The sequence below is a fragment of the Canis lupus genome, chromosome 30 (genome assembly GCF_011100685.1).
Source record: "Canis lupus familiaris isolate Mischka breed German Shepherd chromosome 30, alternate assembly UU_Cfam_GSD_1.0, whole genome shotgun sequence".
Lineage (NCBI taxonomy): Eukaryota > Metazoa > Chordata > Mammalia > Carnivora > Canidae > Canis > Canis lupus.
The window spans coordinates 25,854,163-25,873,863 of record NC_049251.1 but is presented as its reverse complement, the minus strand read 5'-3'; the positions used below and the strand labels follow the sequence as shown (position 1 = coordinate 25,873,863).

Genomic DNA, 19,701 nt, shown 5'->3' with positions numbered 1-19,701 from the left:
AACAACTGGAGTTCAGGGAAGCTTAAATAATTTGCCTGAAAGGGAAGAAGGAGAAGAATACCAAGAAAGGGATGAGTACTGAGTATTAATAGTGCCATGTACTTCAGTCCTAATATTCATCCTAGTAATCCTGCAAGAGAGATATTATTTTACCTACATCTTATGCATAAGGACGCTGAGGCTCAGAGCACTGAAGTAACTCCAGATCAAACACAGGGTCAGCTTAAGGTGGGATCCAAACTCAGGACTCTGTGTATCTCACAGTCTCTTCCCACTGTTGTTTTCCCGAAGTGATAGTGGAAGGGGAGCCCTGAGTGCAGACTCAGGTAGAGCTCCTACTACGTACCTTTTCTTCAAAGTTATTGATGCTTAATGAGAACCTATACCATCCCTTGCTGCAGATCCCCCAGTAAACCATTATTTTTAACCAAAGCTAAGATACCTTTCTCCAATTTCCTTTCTGCCCCCTTCCTTTATGCCTCATAATCTCTGAGTCAGGGTCCACTCCTCTTTATGCAGTTTAACTGCCAGAGACATGAGCCCCAGTGCCTGCCTCCCTTCCTGAGGAGCTGTAGCTGGAAATTGCTTGTGCAACCCGATGACAACTTATCTATATTTAGCAGAAAAAGTGGTGGCAAGGATCTGTCCAGCTCAATTTTTTTTACAGTTTCAATGTTCAGAATCTCACAGACAATCTCCTGAAAGGCACATTGGTCCTGACAGTATCTGAGCGAAAGGAAGTTTCCTCCAACTCACAGGGTTATCCGCTGGAAGCCTTGTTCCAAGAAATTATGTGGACATCCATCGTAGAGCAAAGATGTGATGTCCCCAGTGCTCCCCCCAACCCCGACATGAAGGGCTGCTGGTACTGTAGGCACTTTGATGACTTTTAAGTGTTATTCTAAGACAGGAAAACAAGCATGAAAGGTTTAAGGGGGAAATGGACTATGATGTAATTGTTTATGCATTTAAATGATATGTATAGCACTTGATTTTTATTTCTTTTCAATGTGGCATGGAAAAGAAATGCAAAGTGCTGCTGATGGTTTCAGAGCAAAGATAAACTTGCTTGGGTGGGGAGGTGAAAAAATTGCAGCAGGTATTCTCAAGCGCTTCATATGATGAAATCATTGCCATGGAGGCTGATTATCGCTTATACTAAAAGTAACTAATTCGAGGATGAGACACAGTTTAGCTTTTCTGGAGCCAGACTAAACCAGATTTAGTATATAGTCCATGACTCTGACCCTCCTCACTGTTGGTCAGCCAGAGAGAATGATCTACTAATGAAAAGCAAATCAATTAAGAAGAGCTAAGAAAATAGGAAAGTAGAGACCATTAAATAAAAATGGGAATTTTCAAGACAGTAAAATAGCACCAATTGTATTGCAAAAAGGGAATTTAGAAGGGGAAAAAATTGTATCCGGTGAGTACTTACTTATAGTCCTCTACTTTTTAACGTGCAAGATGTGTCAATCCTCGGTTGTCGGAGGGGGGAGAAACCTACCATAAAAGAATTTTTTATTTGCTTTAGAAATAGAAATTATAACAAATAATTTTTTCATACCTTCTTCCAGTCCCCAACTTCATTTTGGGTTAAATCTTATTTGGAGGAAAAGCACTTGGTTTAGAAATGTCCTGTCTCGTTTTCACAAAATCTCTTCTAATGAGATGAGTTTTAATGTTGCTGTGTCTATTAAGGAAAAGAGATGAAGAAATAGAAAATCTACTTTTTGTACCATTGCATTTCTTGGTACTAAAGCTTCCAACACTGTATTCCAGAAGTTAATTAACAAATCATTATTAAGAGGGGAAAAACATATGCAATTTGGGGGAAAAATGAAAACAATTTTTTTAAAGGAAGGAAAAAAGACACCCAAAAACCCCATACCCTAAGATTTCACTGTTAACAAGCCTTAAAAAACAAAACAAAGTTATTCGGCACATCCCTTGTTGAACCTAATAGGATGGTTGTAATTCAGACTTTCTCTCGTTTATCATTTTGTGACCATTTCCGGCAATTTTCTACAGATTTATGAGTTGGTACCTTTCCTGGTGCCTTAGAAGCCCAAACAGAAATAATCTTCCAGCACTAAATGTCTTAATCTCCTCCCTGAAAGTTTTCTCTGCTTGAGATGAACAAAAAGATGTATAATCCTTCTTTTTTATATTCCTGTTCCCATGACTATCAAGAAAATGAGAAAGTCCTTCCTGATTTTCTGTGTCATAGCATGAGCCCCATCTTCATAGACATCTGAAGAACTAACACTATCTTTTTCACCTAAGACCTGAAACTTTAAAGGCAGGCATTCTCTTTAAACAATTTTCTCTGTATATCATCTTGGCCAGCTTTTAAGTTGAAGGAATTCAGTATAAGAGCTAAAAAAGAACATCTAAAAAATAATTAGGGGCGATGAATCTGCTGGTAAAAGAATAAGCAAAGAAATCAGTAGAAAACCCCTAAATATAATCTTGCATATGTAAGAATAACCTGAAACATGTATATATGGAATACATATAAAAACTATGGGGAAAAGTAGTCAGGAAGTGATACCATGATCATTGTTAGCTTACCAGGGAAAGAATCATTTTTTCTCATACCATATAACAAATTCTAGATAGATTAAAGAAATATTATTTTTGAAAAGTTAAATAATTGAACGAATATGTTTCTGCATATTGATCTAGTGTAGGGGGGTGAAGATTTTCAATACTTTAAAGCAGTGGAAGAGATGATTGAGTAAAAGGTCAGTAAGCTGAAATGTAGAGAAATATAAAATATCCATATGTCAAAAATAATCATAACAAAATCAGAAGACAAGAAGCAAATTGGTAAGAAACGACCAAGTTAATGACCTAATTTATAAAGTGTTACTATAAATCAAGTGAGAAAATAGACAAAGGTCATGAACAGACAATTCATAGAAAAGAAAATACAAATAGCTAATTATACAGTAAACAATTTTCAGCCTCACCAGTGAATACAAAGCTAAATAATAAGAACCTAAAAAAATAGGAAAGATTTTTAAAATAACGTTAATCAATGCAGTGAGAGCTTCAGGAAGACACTGATATATTGTGCTAATATAAATTAATGCAACCTTTCTGGTAATATGTATTAAAGATCTGAAAAATGGGGGCACTTGGGTGGTTCAGTGGTTGAACATCTGCCTTTGGCTCAGGTTGTGATCCCAGGGTTCTGGGATCGAGTCCCATATCAGGCTCCCCACAGGGAGCCTGCTTCTCCCTCTGTCTATGTGTCTGCTTCTCTCTCTGTGTGTCTCTCAGAATAAATAAGTAAAATCTTTAAAAAAAAGACTTAAAAATGATTATACTCTTTTTTATTATTATTATACTCTTTGATCTGGTGTTTCTCCTTCTGTTAGACTATCCTAAAGAAATAATTTGAAATGCTAAGATTTAGCAGTCACATAAAACATTAATTTAAGTACATCCTAAATATCCAATATTAGAAAAATTATTAACAAGTTATAGTATCATCATATGATGAAAAATTTTGCTGCCATTAAAATAATAGTTAAAGAATTAATAATGACACTAGAAAATATTTTTGACTGATTGAAGGAAAGCATAGTATGTGAAATTCTGTGTACAGAATGATCTCAGTTACATGAAGATAAAGAAATTCTAGGAAAGAATACTGGAACCATTCTGAACTGTGGTTGCATTTGACTAACAAGGTAAGGTTTAGTGATGTTTTGCATGCTTCTTTTAACTTCTTTCAAAATGCCAATTTTTCTACCATGTATATGTATTATTTTAGAATATTATGAAAAGAAGAAAAGTTAATCTTTGAAGAGGTTCTAAACCCTAGAACATGCCAATCTGGCATAAAGCTTATTTTGAGCTGAAGACAACTGGGGAGAAAAAGATACAGGACAAACTCTCTAACCTCCCCCTCTCTATCAGAAAGGGCAGGAGGATTCTTAACCACCAGAAACAATCCTAGACTCTTAACAGCCCAGAGTCTGCAACAGGGGAATCTATGTAACAAACCTTACTAAAACAATCCTTATCTTCCACTGGCTTCTCTCATATATTTATCTTCCTACAGTTTGCCACCCTTGGAAGTCTAAAACCCTTTTCCTGTGTCTTGTCACTTCTCTTCAAATTTATCTTTCATGGCTAAGATGCCCTAGAAGCCCAAGTTCTAACCACTTCTTTGAGTTACTCCTCACTAAGTATTCCATGTGTGTGGACTGCATGAATCAACAAACTTGCTTGCTTTTCTCTCCTTTATCTGTCCTTTGTCAAACTAATTTGCAGGACCCCAGCAATGAACCCAAGACAGGTAGAGGAAAAATCTTCCTCCTCTATAAACTACTATAGTAAAAAAACAAAAACAACAACAAAACACCAACAACAACAATGGTAGGCATCCTTCTTCTCCAGCAATCTTAAACTGCATTCTACTTGATAGTAGGTATCATTGGATACTTCGAAGCCCATGGAGGAACTACTGTCCACTGTGAGTCAGCTTACTCAAAGAGGCAGATTGCCAGGTGTTTTCAGGGAGGGAGTGGATAGCTGTTTTCCTCTCTTCTTCTTTCTCCAGGTTTAGTTTCCACTTCTTTCTTCCCTTCTCCCACACTTGATCCAAGTAAAAGCCAGGGAATATGAGCACCATACCTCATTTCCTTTCTAAAAGTGGTGAGATAGGGTTGCTTTCATCTCATCTTCCAAACCTGCTAAGATAGACCCAAAAAGGAGGATAAGATGGGTTTCCTATATGATGAGAAGGAATGTTCTCCATAAGAACCTGGCCGAACCTCTCCAAACCTCTTCTTGTAGACGGTGCCTGGATATGCAAAGAACACACTTCCTAAAATAGTTCATTTCAGAAATAGAGGGAATGTTTAACCTAAAAAATATATTTTGGTGTTTTAAAATGGTATCTCGGGATCCCTGGGTGGCACAGCGGTTTGGCGCCTGCCTTTGGCCCAGGGCGTGATCCTGGAGACCCAGGATCGAATCCCACGTCGGGCTCCTGGTGCATGGAGCCTGCTTCTCCCTCTGCCTGTGTTTCTGCCCCTCTCTCTCTCTCTCTCTCTCTCTGTTACTATCATAAATAAATAAAAATAATAATAAAATGGTATCTCTTAGAGTGACAAACCTCATCTCTACTACCGCCACAACCTCTGAGTGAGCCAGATCTGAAAATAAAGGAATGAAAAAAGGCAATCATTCTTGCCTGGGGTTGACTAGGACAGAGGATGGAAGATGAAAAGGCTCAGAATGCATCTCCAGCCAAGTCCAAGGTTTTATTTTGTTCTGTTGAAATTAAAAGCAAAATGCAAAGAGTACTTTGCCTAACTCATTTACTCTAACAATCTTAAGCACATTTCTGTTGCTGAGGAAATGGAGGGCTGAGTCTCTGATTCAGTTCCGTGATGCCACATAGCATCCTTCGATGAAAGCATTGCTGTCTTTTGTGTGTCTGGAAAGCCTTTCCAAATACTCTTTCCCCTTTAAGTGTCATAGTTGCGTTCTGATTGCCGAAGGCATATTTTAAGTCAGTAGGTGCAAATGTAATTGAAATCTATCAAGAAATACCTTTTTAAGGATTATCATGTTATTAATTGTGGTTATCTTTTTCTTTACACCTAGAACCCAGAAACCAGGAAAATCTAGCTTTTTTGGCTTTTTTAGGGGGAGGGATTTGAAGGCCTCTTTTCTTCCCTCACTCCAATAAAAAAAGTATAATGTATTCTAGTCAGACTAAAACACATAATTCAGCAATATGCCACCATCACCCTAAGGTTTAATATTCTTTCCACTGAAAATAAGTAAAAATAGCGCACTATTCTCAAACTTGATGGTTAGGAAGAGAAGCTTATGGGAAGAGTATAACCTAACAGCTATCTTTAAATTGCAATTTGAGGGCCACAGTCATTTGCATTCTTCCACTTTCCCTGAGGCAGTACCCCATGTGCAGAGTCATGGTGGTAAGAGCTTAGCCCCAGTGACAGAAACCATTAAAGATTAGAAGCAGAGGGCCAGGTCTTACTTCATGAGTTTTCATTAGCTGACTTGTGTAGGAAGTAAGGGCTCCAGTCTTTGCTAACCAAAATGTTAATGGCTTATAGACAGCAAGAAATTAGTGAGATATTTATCAAGTACCTGGAACAAGAGTTGACTTTCTGTGAAACATCGCTCTAGAATCAAAGCCAAAATCTCTCTCTTCTCGTCAGATGAGTCTGAAAAAATAATCATGTCAGAATTAGTAAGGCAAACAACACAAGGAGAAGAGTGAAAACAAGCCCATATTAAATAGGACTGAGGGGAAAATACTTCAGCTTCATAATAACAGAAGAGGTGGGATTTAAGAAGGTAAAAAAAAAAAAAAAAGTAGTAGCACTGCTTCTTTCAGGAATGCAAATGTCTGGGATCCCTAAGTCATTTGTCCTGAATCTCTCAGGCAGGTTGGGGTCAGACAATGGGGAGGTACAGTTGGGAGATGTTAAGTGGCCTCCTAAAAATTCAGTTTAAAGTGATTATTCAATGAGAGTGTATGTGTTTTTACTTATTAGAAAAGTAATAAACAATTACATTCAAAAATGCTGTCATTACCGAAAAATATAATGTTAGAAAACTGCCCCCCACTGCCCTAATGCAGAGATGATCACTTGTTAAAAATTGGCAGTAAAAGTATACTTTCATATGATTCATATGTTATATCCTTTAAAATAAAGTTATGAATAGTTATAACAGTATGAGAAATATGTATATAATAATATTAAACTGAAAAAGTGAAAAAGATTGGGTACATAACTGAATCAAAAGACATCAAATAAGCCTATGACTGGAAAAAGACAGAATTATGTCAAAATATTTTAAAAGTTAGGGTAGTCTATATAGTTGTTTAAGTACATACTAACATATTTTTAAAAGTGTGTGTGTGTGTGTGTGTGTGTGTGTGTGTGTGTTTGATGACTACCTCTTTGCTTCAAAGAGCCCCTTTTCAAAGAAAAGGATACTGAGTTCCCACTTGACAGCCTTGGAGTGAAGGAAAGAATATTTGGAGATCATTGGTAAATAATGCTTTGAATCTCTCTTTGGCACATGAAACTGGATTTCAATCCTATTTAAAGGTCCCCTGGTAAAAAGTCTTTATATGTTTCTCGGGCAAGAGAAGGATAGAAGAAACTATATACAAGACTTGGGTCGGGCAATTGATTTTAATTGTGATTTCTGTTCATGACTCAGCAATTTCAGGCAATTCTCTGCTTTTACCCCAGAGTTATCCCTTGTGTAAAATGGGAAGGATGATAGAAAGTCTGAACTTGGGGACTTGGTCTCCCAGCACTGCTATCAACTACACCTGCCTTTTGGCAAATATCCAGCTCTTCTCTGCCTGGGGTCACACATTCTACCCATTCACGAGAGCCAGGAGGCTTAATTACCTGGAGTTTCAAAGACCTCTGGACTCTCTGACGAAGAGATTGTTTAAGTTCAATGTCGTATTATCCAATTCCTGAAGTGTTCATTTTACAGAGATGGAGAGGAAGAGTACAGAGATCAAGCTGTGCGCCCAAGGAAGTTTAGGAAAATTTGGGGAAAGGTTTTCTATGTCTTGTAAGTGGAGGAAATGCTTCAAAGTTTGAGAAAAGTCACATAATACTTCCACACACATAAAATGCTTCTCGGATATAAAATACTTAAATTAGAGAGTAACTTAAAGTCATCAAAATTCAAACTGGCTGTGCTCATCTTCTCTTTCCTTTACATGAAAGTGCTCTGTGGTTCTCTCCTAGCAGCATCAACTTGGATGATGGATGACATTGGTCCTGTCATCTTACAGGGCCTACCGTGACATATCCTGGGCTGGGTGTTCTCAGATTCCAGGGCCAGCGCAACGTCGTGGAGGAGTTTTTCACAAAACTGAGGACTGTACGTTGGAAGGCTGCCGACTTTGTTTAAGAAGTATTGCTCTTCGTTCTAAGAGAGTGTCCTTCCTTCTTGGGGATATTCAAATGTCACTTTCTTTTATGAATTAATGATAATTGAAGATGGCAATTGTGGTATCTTTAACATTTTTATTCGATCAGATTTAAACTTGGCAACAGTATATTGATCTTCCACAATGTCAGAATTTCTTTTTCTTTTCTTTTTACATTTTACTGTTCTGTAAAGTCCAAACTTGAAAACATCAGTCTGTGGCTAGTTCTGTCTCTATGGTAATAGGGAAAATGCAGAGAATCACCATTTTTAACCCAGGATATCAAATTCCTCCCCTAGTTAAAATGTGTGTCCCAGCTAATAAGTAGGACACCCAACGTGGTTGAATTGTATTTCTCTGTCCACCCTCTATTAAGGGTTCCTAAAATTAAGTTGCTGAAAGATCAGAAAAGAAGGAGGCAGGGGGAAGAAAAATCTGGATAATAAACTGGCTAGTTAATGGACTCCATGTAGATTGACGAGAATAAAAGCATGTCCTGGGACGCCTGGGTGGTTCAGTGGTTAAGCGTCTGCCTTCAGCCCAGGGCGTGATCCTGGAGACCTGGGATCAAGTCCCACATCAGGCTTCCTGCCTGGAGCCTGCTTCTCTCTCTGCCTCTCTCTCTCTCTGTGTCTTTCATGAATAAATAAATAAAATCTTAAAAAAAAAATATATATATATATATATATAAATAAAAGTATGTCCCATGCAATATTTCCAGCACACTTATACTAAAGAATCATTGTTTATTTTTAATTTAAATTTAATTTAAATGTATTTTATCTGGCAATCCTACATCCAAGACTACCTGATCCTCTAGAAAATATATAGGCAATAAAACATGAATTAAAGTAGCCCCTATAATATACACAGCTATTCATGAAACACACGTTAAGTGGCTATTACTGAAATACTCTTTTGGTTGTCTTTATGTTGTCTGGTTTTCTTATCTAAATGTGAAATGTTTAGATGATAGTGTTCTTATAAAAGCACAACCACTGCCAATTAAATCTAGAGAAGAGTAAAATGAGTTACCTGGCTCCCATTCGGCTTACCTTATGAATGAGCTGATAAGCAGTGTTTACAAGTCAGTCCCCGCCGAGTCACTCAGCTGCCCACCTCTGAGCTGGCTGCTCAGGTGCTGCAGAGAATGGTTTCCTCCAACCCACTCTGATGTTTCGGGATCAGAAAGGATGTGGGTGGAAGTAAGGAGGAAAGCCAGGATCCTGTGACACATTCTTAGACATATTCAGCGTGTGCAACCAGCACATTTGTTCTTTGTTTCTCACTTTTCCCTCTGCCTAACACAAAGTTTAAAAGTCTACGTTATTTTTTCATCATGCTACCTGGCAAATGTAGATTTCCTCACCTTAGCTTGAAACAAAAGTAATAATAAAACTGTCAAGTAGCACTAGTAACCTCTCTGATAATATTTGCAGGGAAATTACTTTCTGACTGCAAAGTTGACACCTATTTTCTGTTAGGGAAATGAATTTATATGAGCTGGAGATTGGCAGGGAAGTGGGAGTCTAGGTCAGATACCTGGTGTGCATTTCATTACAATGAGTGTGATTGTGCTTGGTCTTTTGTTTTGTTTTTTCCTTGGCCCCCTCAAGGTTGTTGCAAAAGTAATATGAGGGGGAAAAATATGGTGAACAGTGTTCATATGTCCAAATAAATGGAAAATGAATATAAAAATGTAGAATTGGAGCCGATTGTGTGGTCAGCTCTCAGATGGGCTGCTCAGGGTTGTAAAGGGAAGCTGGGTGAGAAGGTCTCATCCTACTTCAGGCTCTGTCTCGATGAGGGAACCTCTGGACATCAGGTTTTTTCCTTCTCAAATAAAGGGATTACATAGGCTAATACATAGGCTAATATGGTTCCTTACAGTTCTGATCTAAGGAGGTACAGAGGAGAGAAGGAATTTTGGAGTTCCAAGTTAGTGAACAGAGCTCATCCACTTACCTTCTGGAGGTTTGAAGGCTAGATTTTTAAAATAACAAACTTGCTCCCTGATCTCATGATCTGACCTTCCAATGTAGAAGAGCAATCATTCTTTAAACCTTCCTCTGCCTACCCTGGCCTTGACAGAGGAAAATCACTTGGACCATGTTCTTGGTCCTCCTGGGGACCCAATGAGCTCTGTCACAGACTGTCCCTCTGGACTCCCATATGCACAGGTCACTGTTATTGTTCTTTTCCAAGCGGTTACTTTGGTTGGATGAAAAATAAGCAGAGTTCAACCATCATAATTATTTATATGGGTACACAAAGACGACATGTCCCATGTTTTTTGTTTCTAAATCACATTCTGGATTCTCAGAGTTTCTTTGCCATATGTTTTCCAGCCCTTTTCCCACTGGGCTTGTTCCAGTCAGAATCTGTATGAAACGCAGCTCTTTTGGTCCGTGTTTTAAAATTGAATTTGGAGGGGAAAACACATACGTTTCAAGGTAGGCGGTATATACGTTGATTCTGTCTTTTGTGACCATGTAGGAAAGATGGTGGAAAATAAAGGTCTCTCTGGGGTCCTCTCCACTCTGAGCCCAGAAGCACATTACTGCATTGTTCCAGATTTCCCCATGCTTTCAAAGATGGCTGTCCTTTCCTGGTACGAAATGCTATCGCAAAATCACAAGCTTTCATCTTCCATTTTATCCAGAGTGCCCTTTTTTTTTTTCCTTGGGTTTGTGCCAACACCAGAGAATTTAAACGAGGTACCTCCCCAACTTCTCAGGAGCTCTTGTGTTGGTGTCATTTGTGGGACACGTTCTCAATTTATGCAGACATGCCTCTGGCCCCTGCCCTCCGCTGGGCCCTAGTTATTCCTTATCCCTCATTCTTTGTCCTGTAAGCCCTTGTTGCCCTTCCCAAGGTGGAAAATCACTGGGCAGCCTCTACCTCTGTGCAGCCCACACCTAGAACATTGCTGGCCTTTGCCCAAATTGTGCCACCCCACTTGGGATCACCTGACACCACTGTGATCAGTCTTATGACCTGGCAACATCCCACCTGCCTACCCAGTTCACTCTTGCTCCATTCCAGTGCCTCTTACAAGCGATTGCTCATATGTCTTCTTGTCACTGTCCCATGTCTTGTCAGGCTCATCCAACCCCTTTATTCACTCAGCAAAGTAATTTGAGTACCGCCATGTGCTGCTGGGTAATGTCTCCTGTCAGAGTAAATAAAGATCCAATACTTACCTTCAAGATGCTTAGACTCCAGGGAGGGAGACTGATGATAAAGAAATAAACAATCAACCATTATAAACATTGAGAAAAGCTGTGAAGAAAACAGATGCAGTCTCTGGAAAGAGTGGCAAGGGGAGCCTATTTTGCATAATGTCCCCTGTAGAATGCACATTTAGCCCTATACGTAAACAATGAGAAGACGCCAGCCAAGGGGAAAAGAGGGGTTGGATGTGCCTCCCAGAGTTTGGGCTCAGCCTATGAGCAGGCCCTAAGGCAAGAGAGAGTTTGGTGTGCTTGAAAGCTGGAAAAAAAAAAAAAAAAAAAGCCTTTCTAAATCCTCCCCACTTTTCTAGTCCCTTCTTTCACATAGACCTGGCTGACTGCACCCACTCACACTCATTAGTCTGTCTCCTGAGCTGTCCTAGGTCATTGTCTCAGTTCCCCTTACTTAATACTCGGTTGCATGCTGTCTTGTATCATTCAGCTATGTGGAAGATCTTTACAGGATTTGAGTTCCACACTTCATCTCTCCCAGAGCATCAGTCAGGGTTCTATTTATACAGGAGGTGCCAAAGCAACACTTGAATTCAAGTCAATTCAATAACCATGAATCAAATGCCTGGTCTATGCTAGGTGGTACGTGTTAGGTATTTAGCTCAGAGGTGGTGTTTAAAAATAAACAACCCCCAGTCTAGCCATGAGAGGAAACATCAGATAAACCCAAACCAAGGAATATTCTACAATGTATCTGATCAGTATGCCTCAAAACTGTCAAAGTCATCAAAAACAGGTAAAGTTCAAGAAACTGTCACCGACCAGAGGAGGCTAAGGAGATATGACTACTAAATATAATGTGGCACCTGAATAGCATCCTGGGAACAGGAAAAAGACATTAAGGAAAAACAAACCAGGTCTGAATGAACTATGAAATTTAGTCAGGAATAACATACCAGTGTCGATTTCTTAGTTGTAAAATACATACAACAGTAAAACAGGATGTTAACAATAGGGGAAACTGTGAGAACTCTATTTTTTTTTGCAACTTTTCAATAAATCTGAAATTATTCTAAAATAGTTTGTTTAGATTAAAAATAAACGAGAGGCGCCTGGATGGCACAGTTGGTTAAGCATCCGGCTTTTGGTTGCGGCTCAGGTCATGATCTCAGGGTGGTGGGATTGAGTCCCATGTCAGACACCACACTCAGTGTGGAGTCTGCTTGAGACTCTCTCTCCCTTGCCTTCTGCCCCTCCTGCTCATGCTGTCTCCCTCTAAAATAAATAAATAAATCCTTTTTAAAAATTAAAAGTAAATAAATAAGCTATCAAGACATGGTCCCTACCCTCTGTGAGTTTACACTCTGGTAAAGAAAACACATCTAAGTAAATATATGCAGTACAGCATGGTAAAGGCAGCAACAAAATTGCATACCAAGTACAAAAGTAGCTCAAATGAGGGCATGATCACTTCAGAGCTTTTTTTTTTTCTTTTTTTAAGGCCTCAGAGCATTTAGAGAAGGATTCACTGAGGAGAGAGGCACCTGGCACTAGGTTTTGAAGGATCACTAGGAATTTAAAGAATGTAGAAGACAAGTCTAGAAAAGACTGATTCAGGCCCTTGACACCTTTGACAAGGCATGCAATCCTTTCAAGCAGTTTAGTTTTGACAAAAGGGAAGGAAGAAAAAGAAAAGAGGAGATAAGCTTGAGTATTTGCTGACAAATTATGGCACAATTGCTAGCAATCTCATTGTTTGTGGCTGGAACTCAACTGCTGACAGCAGCTGACCCACAGGGCCTCTGAGTAGTGCCCACCAGGTCTCCTTCCCATCACTCTCCACCCAGCTGTTGAGGCCATCTGTTTGGTCACCGTGGACTCCATAGTACATTGGGCAAGGCACACCCCCAGTTTCCGGAGGTGGCTGGATAACCAGGAAAGGACATGAATGCAGAGCACCACAGGAGGTGGTGACTTGGGGACTGAGGCAAGAGCTCAGTGGTCAATCATGGGCCATTGTCTCCAAACTGGACAGGCCAGACTGTCTGCCACACCCATAACTGCAGGTAAAGGAGGTGGAAGGCAAGTCCATTGAGAGCAAGGGCATTGCTCTGTTGGTGCTATATCCCCAGCATCCCACTGGTTGGCTCAAGGTCAGTTCTTCAAAAAGAAAATTGTTGAGCGAAGAACAAGACTAACCCCAAGAGATCCAGTGGCTCTCACCACAGATAAATGAAAACACATGGCAACCCGATCTGGGGAGGTGGCCCACGGTTAGGAAGTGGCCGTCCTGCAGTGGAAGAAGGATCTCTCAAATTTTCTCTCATGGGAATTTGAACAGTTCTGAAGTGGAGGAAGCAGTTAGGAGGCAGATGAAAAGCAGAGGGGACCTTGAGGTAGAAGAAGCACCTCAAAGGACCCTGTGGAAGCTTATGTTGTAAGGGAGCAAAATCAGCGAGTGAGTCCAATAGTGAATAAGCCAACTGCTGTCAGAACAGCGAAGCAAAAATACAGAGAAAAGCAGCATCCCTAAGAGAGAGAGGTCCCTTGCTGCCACAAAGCACTTAGCATAGCGCTGGCACCTAAGTGCTCCATAATTGTTATTTTGAAGTTGTTTTATTCTTATGGGATTCCCATGAGAACTGTGCTATTCTTATGACTCCACAAGTATCCTTACAAGAAGCATCCCTTAGCTTAGTGGGTTTTTGTACCTTGCAACCAACAGCAACAACGACAACGACAATGAAACTAGTCACAAAACAATTCCAAAATTATCACTGGTCAGAATTGTAGCAAATGTTTGGCATAGCCCAGTGGGGGCCCTAATCCTTAGGGATCATTTTCTCTGTCACTCGTACAGGGAAGGTCCCTGCATCCTGTGACCTCTGTCTGATAGATCTGCTGCAGATCAGGGATTTCCTGGTGTGGGGAGAGTTAGGCCCCAGGCACCAAGCTGACTCACCCTGGATTGAGCTGTAGGCAACTGGAGAAGTCAGAGGCTGGGAAGCTGATGTTGAGAGGAATATAGGAGCGCTCTGAAGACATACCTCATCCAGCTCCACCCCCAGAAAATGGTACAGAGTTCATATTTTTACTTTATCACTTAATCGAGGGTTTCACACACATGAGTATTATTTATTTATTTTTGAATAGGTCACCATGGGTACATGATGCAGTATTCAAAAGGATATAAAAGTAGGGGTGCCTGGGTGGCTCAGCCGGTTGAGAATCTGACTCTTGATTTTGGCTCAGCTCGTGATCTCAGGGTCATAGGATTGAGCCCTGTGTCCAGGCTTCATGCTCAGTGGGGAGCCTGCTAGGGATTATCTCCCCCCCTTCCTCTGCACCCCCTCCTTCTTACACACACAAACTCCTCTCTCTCTTTCTAAAATAAATAAACAAATCTTTTTAAAACGGGATATAAGTAGAGGTAAGCCCTGTCCTCTAGCCAGTAACTGCTTTCTAATGCTGCCTTCCAGAAATAATACATTCTGTGGATATAGGAGCATGATGAATCCAAACATACATCGTGGCATCTACACATACATGCACGTTTAGATACACACACACTGTTCTGCACGTTGATTTTTTTCGATTCCCAGTGGCTCTTTAGAGCTAAATCCATATCAGAGCATGCAGAGTTGCCTTAATCTTTTTAACAACAGCATGATACTCCAATTTATGGATACAGCAGCAGTTATTTAATCCCCTACTAGTCAATTCTGAGTTGTTCTCAGACTTCACTAATACAAACAGTGCTACAATGAATATCCTCAAACATGTACCAGTTTGCACATATGCAGATAGATGGGCAGGATAAATTCCTAGATGTGGAACTGTTGGGACTAAAGGAAAGTATATTCGCCATGTCATTGCATATTACAAAGTGGGCTTCCACAGAGAATTTACCAGTTTACGTGTCCACCAGTAATGTATGTGATTACACCCACACAGAATGCATAGCTTTTTTATTAAAAAAAAAGATTTTATATTTTTGTAGCAAATATAAACATACGAGTGAAAACCTTTTGCATAGCTTTTTTTCTGACGCCCCGTCTTTCCCTCTAAATGTCTCTCTCGCCTCATCCCCTGTGAGGGTTTGTGCACCCACACAATGGCTTGCCCTCTCCCCAGTGGAGATTGATTTTTAAAGGCTTTCATTCTTCTTTCTCGTACTGCAGTGGGTTTTCATCTTTGGTGATTTTCATTTGCAAAAAAAAAAAAAAGAAAAAAAGAAAGAAAGAAAGTTTTCACTGAGTTTTACATTCCCCAATGTAGAGGGTCTCTTAATCTTTCCAGAAGCAATTGCTGCTGCCACTATGCCAGGACCTATTTCTTCATTAATTTTTCCAAAGCCCTTATAATACTGGGGAGACCAATACCGGGGCCGATAATGCCCAGTAATTCTCGGTATTTACAGAGCTTCTTTGTCTGAGATCTCAAAGCACTTGACAGCATTAAATCATCATTCCCTTGGCTTTCTCAAAAGCATCTTTGAACCTAGAGGGATGATGCACAGAAATGAAATCTCTGCTTTCTATCCAGATTGTCTGAAAGGTGACCGGGGAGAGAATACAAACCCACCAATGTAGTTTCTAGCTAGAGTAGCATGTCTCTTTGGTTATTCCAATTCTTTTTACCTTTTGTGGATGCATTTCCAGTGAATAATCAATCTTCTATGTATAAGCAGCAAATAGAAATGTGGCCAAAGGATTCAACGATGTCGGGGCTTGAGTGCCTAGACGCAAAAAGAGGCATGTTCAGGCCTTCAAGCCATTTATGTGCTCTCTGGTCTGAGTCTCTGCCAGTCTTCTCTATCCAAGAAAATGTATAAATATGACAAAATGCCACTTCTTCTGGCCCATAAGAAAAAAGAAGAAAGGGAGAGAAGGAGGAGGGGAAAAAGCAAAAAGACAAGGGGAGGGGGGTGCCCTAATTCAGATCTGATATTTCCTTCCCATGTTGGACAGAACCCTATGAGCAGAAAGCCCAGCCCAGCCCAGCCACATGGCATAATGTCTGATTCCACCAGTGAGTAATTGCCCTTTTTTATAAAGAGGTTTTCACCCTCACCCATCCTACTCCTCCAATCCTTTCCCATCCCCTAGTCTTCACACCCTCCATATCCTACATACACCATACACAGACTGTCAACCATAGGGCAAGTATCTAGTGGGGAAATGTTAGCAAACATTATCTTATATTTCAGATACAGAAACCGAGAGACAGGGAAGCTGTAATTTACTTAGTGGCAAAGATTCTGTGTTAGGCACACATGTCAAAAACTTCATCAGCTGGGTCAGGAATTACCAATCAATAGAGTGGATATTTTTAAATTTTTAAATTGTTTATTCCAGAAATGACACTGAGGATCAAAACACAAGTAAACAGCACTGCAGTCTCCCCACCCCAACTAAACATACTCGTTTTCTCCCTGTTGCATGTCCTTTGAAATTCATAATCCATATGCACACACAGTAGTAACCAGACCCTACAGAAGTATAATATTTTGAGCAAGAGCCCAGGTAGTGGGGCCAGGCAACTTGCACTTATATCCAATTCTACCATTGACTAGCCGGGCCTTAGATTCTCCATCTGTAAAATGAGAATATTAATAGTTTACACCTCATAGAAATGTTATGAGGAATCAAGGAGTTATCCAAGAATATAGTACATACCTGGTACATGTCAGCTGCTACTAATATTATTAAATTTTGCTTTCTGCTTTTTAAAATGCATCTAAAGCAAATATGACAAAATCGTCTGATAGATCCCAAATCCTTGCTAAGCTGACTGCCCAATCCTAGTGGCATCACTTCTTCTGGGTTCTTGGAGGGCTGGGAAAGAGTCCTTCCTGCAGAGAGCCAAGCAGTATCTTTTAGCTCCTCTCAGGGCCTGTACAGACTGCCCCTGTTATGGGCTTCACTACTGTCTTGACCCTGTTAACCTACAAATCTCAAGATTTCAGGGAAAAAAAAAAAAAGTGGGGAAATGAGAACCATAGAAGACACTTCACTCCTCAGGTTCCCAGGGCCTTGAGTAGCTGTATCCATCTGGCCAAATTATGTTCTGATTATTGCTGATCCTTTTCAAAATAATGGTAAAAGAAGAGGCATTGTCATTTTGGTAATTTTAAAACTAACTTAGCGGTTTTTGTTCCTTTAAAGTTTGTTCATGTGTATTGGTATAATTTCAACAGAAATTTGCAAGCATAGTACAAGTAAGTCCCATAGGCCCTTTATCGTTCTCATGTGTATATATATGTGTGTGTGCGTGTACATAGACATACATGTGTACATCTATGTCTATGTATGTGTAAGAGAGAAAGAAAACGTTTTTCTTTACCTCTTTTCAGGGTAGATTTCCTAAGAATATAGTCTTCTCCTCCAGGACCACAGTACAGTGATCATAATCAGGGAATGGAATGTTGATACAACACTATTCCCCACCCCACAAGCTGTTTCTGTATTTTTAAAGCCTCACTTGAAAAAGCAGGTGTGGGACAAAGATGATAAATGTACATCAGAGCCTAATTAGGCCACTCGTTCACCTGGTGACCTTCTCACTGGAGTCGTTCTTCAAAGCCCTGCGCTAACAAGACTCCCCTGCAAGCCTGCGCGGGCTGCTCTCCCACTTGGCAGAAATCCTTTCTCTGCCGGGCAGCCCTCTGTTGCAGGCCCCAGTGATCACCCTTCATGGGGCATAGCAACAGTTGACTGCCTTGCCTCCACACTGGACTTCGGGCGCTCCTAGGGCCCACCCGGGGTAACTGACACATCACTGGTGCTTAGGAAACGTTTGCCAAAAAACGAATGAGCCAACAGACACGTGCAAGCCTCCGGTGAGCGTTGCACTTGATCAAGAGTTGCGTGGTTTTGTTGAAAGCGTTAACATGGGTCAGATGCAAGTTCCCGGGCAGGCACACAATACAGGGAGGTGGGAAGAGACGTGTGTCTTAGGGCAGGCAAGAGGAAAAAAAAAAAAAAAAAAAAATCAGACGTGGGATCTTGGCTCATGCCTTGCTGCCACTCCCTCGAACTTTTTTTTTTTTTTTCTCCTCCCTCTGCCCCAAAATATAGTAACTGCTGAAAGAAGACAGTTATGTGCAGGAGACGTGTAGAGACTAGATTCTCAGAAGAGCCGTGCCTGTGAGCATAAGAAACGCAGCCCAGGATTTCAGCACTTGGCAGCCCCGGGCTCCCCATCGTTCCTGCCACGTTAGCACGCAGTAACTTTCCGCGCTGACTCCGGGCTGCGGGGCCCGGCCGGGGGCGGGGCTCGGCGCTGTCCCCCCACCCCCACCCCCCAGCAGCCACGCCTTTGGGTGCCCTGCAACTGCTCCTCCTCCTCCTCCCGCTAACCCGAAAAGCCACGCGTCCCAGCCCTGGGAGCGCGCCAGCCGAGCCGAGCTGAGCCGGTGCAGGAACCTGGTACCTTGCAGGGCCCTGGAACTGGAGCACCGCGCTCGCTTGCTGCGTCCCCAAGGGCTTCGCCTCCTGGAAAGCGCTGTCACCAAGCAGCCCCGTGGGTCCTGGGCGGCCGCTCCCTGCCGGGCCCAGCTGGTTCGAGTGTCACCAAACAAAGAGGGTGGTTGAGTCCTGCCTTATGGTGGGACTGCGCTACGGTAGAGTTTGGCACCGTGATGTTATTTCACTTTTATTTTCGCTTAACAAGTGCCTATGTGGCATTTGCTGCTGCAAGGCCTGGCACTGACTGTGCTGAGCGCTTTGCAAATAGGAACTCGTTAAATCCTCGTGGCAGCCTCTGAAGCAGGTACTGTTATTATTTTGACTTTTTGGCCGAGGAAACGAGACACACGCACCAAGAGGTTAAGTAACGTACACGGGGGAGACTGGGTCCCTGCCCTCGTGTGAACGAATGCCATCACACTCCACATTTTCTTTTTTTTTTTAATAATAAATTTATTTTTTATTGGTGTTCAATTTGCCAACATACAGAATAACACCCAGTGCTCCTCCCGTCAAGTGCCCCCCTCAGTGCCCATCACCCATTCACCCCATTTTCTACATTATTTTCACTTACTTAATTTTCCAATGGACGGTTTTGTCGATCAGCAATGTTACTTGGATCATTGTGTAAATATGCGCTAATATTTGCAGTGCATCCCATACCCTGGGGGCTCCAGGGAAGGCTAAGGCGGATCCTCACTCCAGGAATAGTGGAGTGTGGTCAGGGGGATGAAACAGGGACAGTCTTGCAACAGAGGGAGATGCTGAGAGATGCTGACCGTGGGAGCTCCTGGAGTTGAAAGGAAGGCAGAGGAGAGTTACTGGGCAGGAATGGTTGGGGAAGGCCTCCAAGAAGGTGGATGGAACTCTGTGAAATAGAAGCCGCTTTGGATAAATGAAACAGAGAGGATCAGGATCAGCCTCATGTGGACAATGGCTTCCTGTGCCTAGGCCCAGAAATGCAGGCGAAGCTATGCATCTTCTTCAGAAAGCGCCTCAAGCAATGTCTGTGGTTCTACACCTTAGAAATCATAGAGCCCTAAAATCTTGGGCAGTTGGGTTTGTCCTGCCAGTTCCTGAGCCCCAG

The 19,701-nt window shown here is 41.4% G+C and overlaps 1 protein-coding gene and 1 long non-coding RNA gene across 4 annotated transcripts in view; one reads left to right on the top strand and one right to left on the bottom strand.

Annotated features, from left to right (window-relative positions):
- The window catches only part of LOC119866906 (RAR related orphan receptor A), a 711,488-nt gene that overhangs the window by 565,175 nt on the left and 126,612 nt on the right, over positions 1 to 19,701 (top strand). The window lies entirely within an intron of this gene.
- Positions 1,647 to 18,769, bottom strand: LOC102151633. Of its 3 annotated transcripts, none has more exons than XR_005381726.1 (4): positions 18,580 to 18,769; positions 15,786 to 15,883; positions 6,142 to 6,218; positions 1,647 to 4,709 (listed from the first exon to the last, which is right to left on the bottom strand). It is a non-coding gene; the product is annotated as an uncharacterized LOC102151633 (long non-coding RNA). The 3 variants fall into 3 exon arrangements; XR_005381727.1 differs by having other exon boundaries at positions 1,647 to 4,706; XR_005381728.1 differs by lacking the exons at positions 15,786 to 15,883; positions 18,580 to 18,769 and adding exons at positions 7,425 to 8,193; positions 9,016 to 12,245.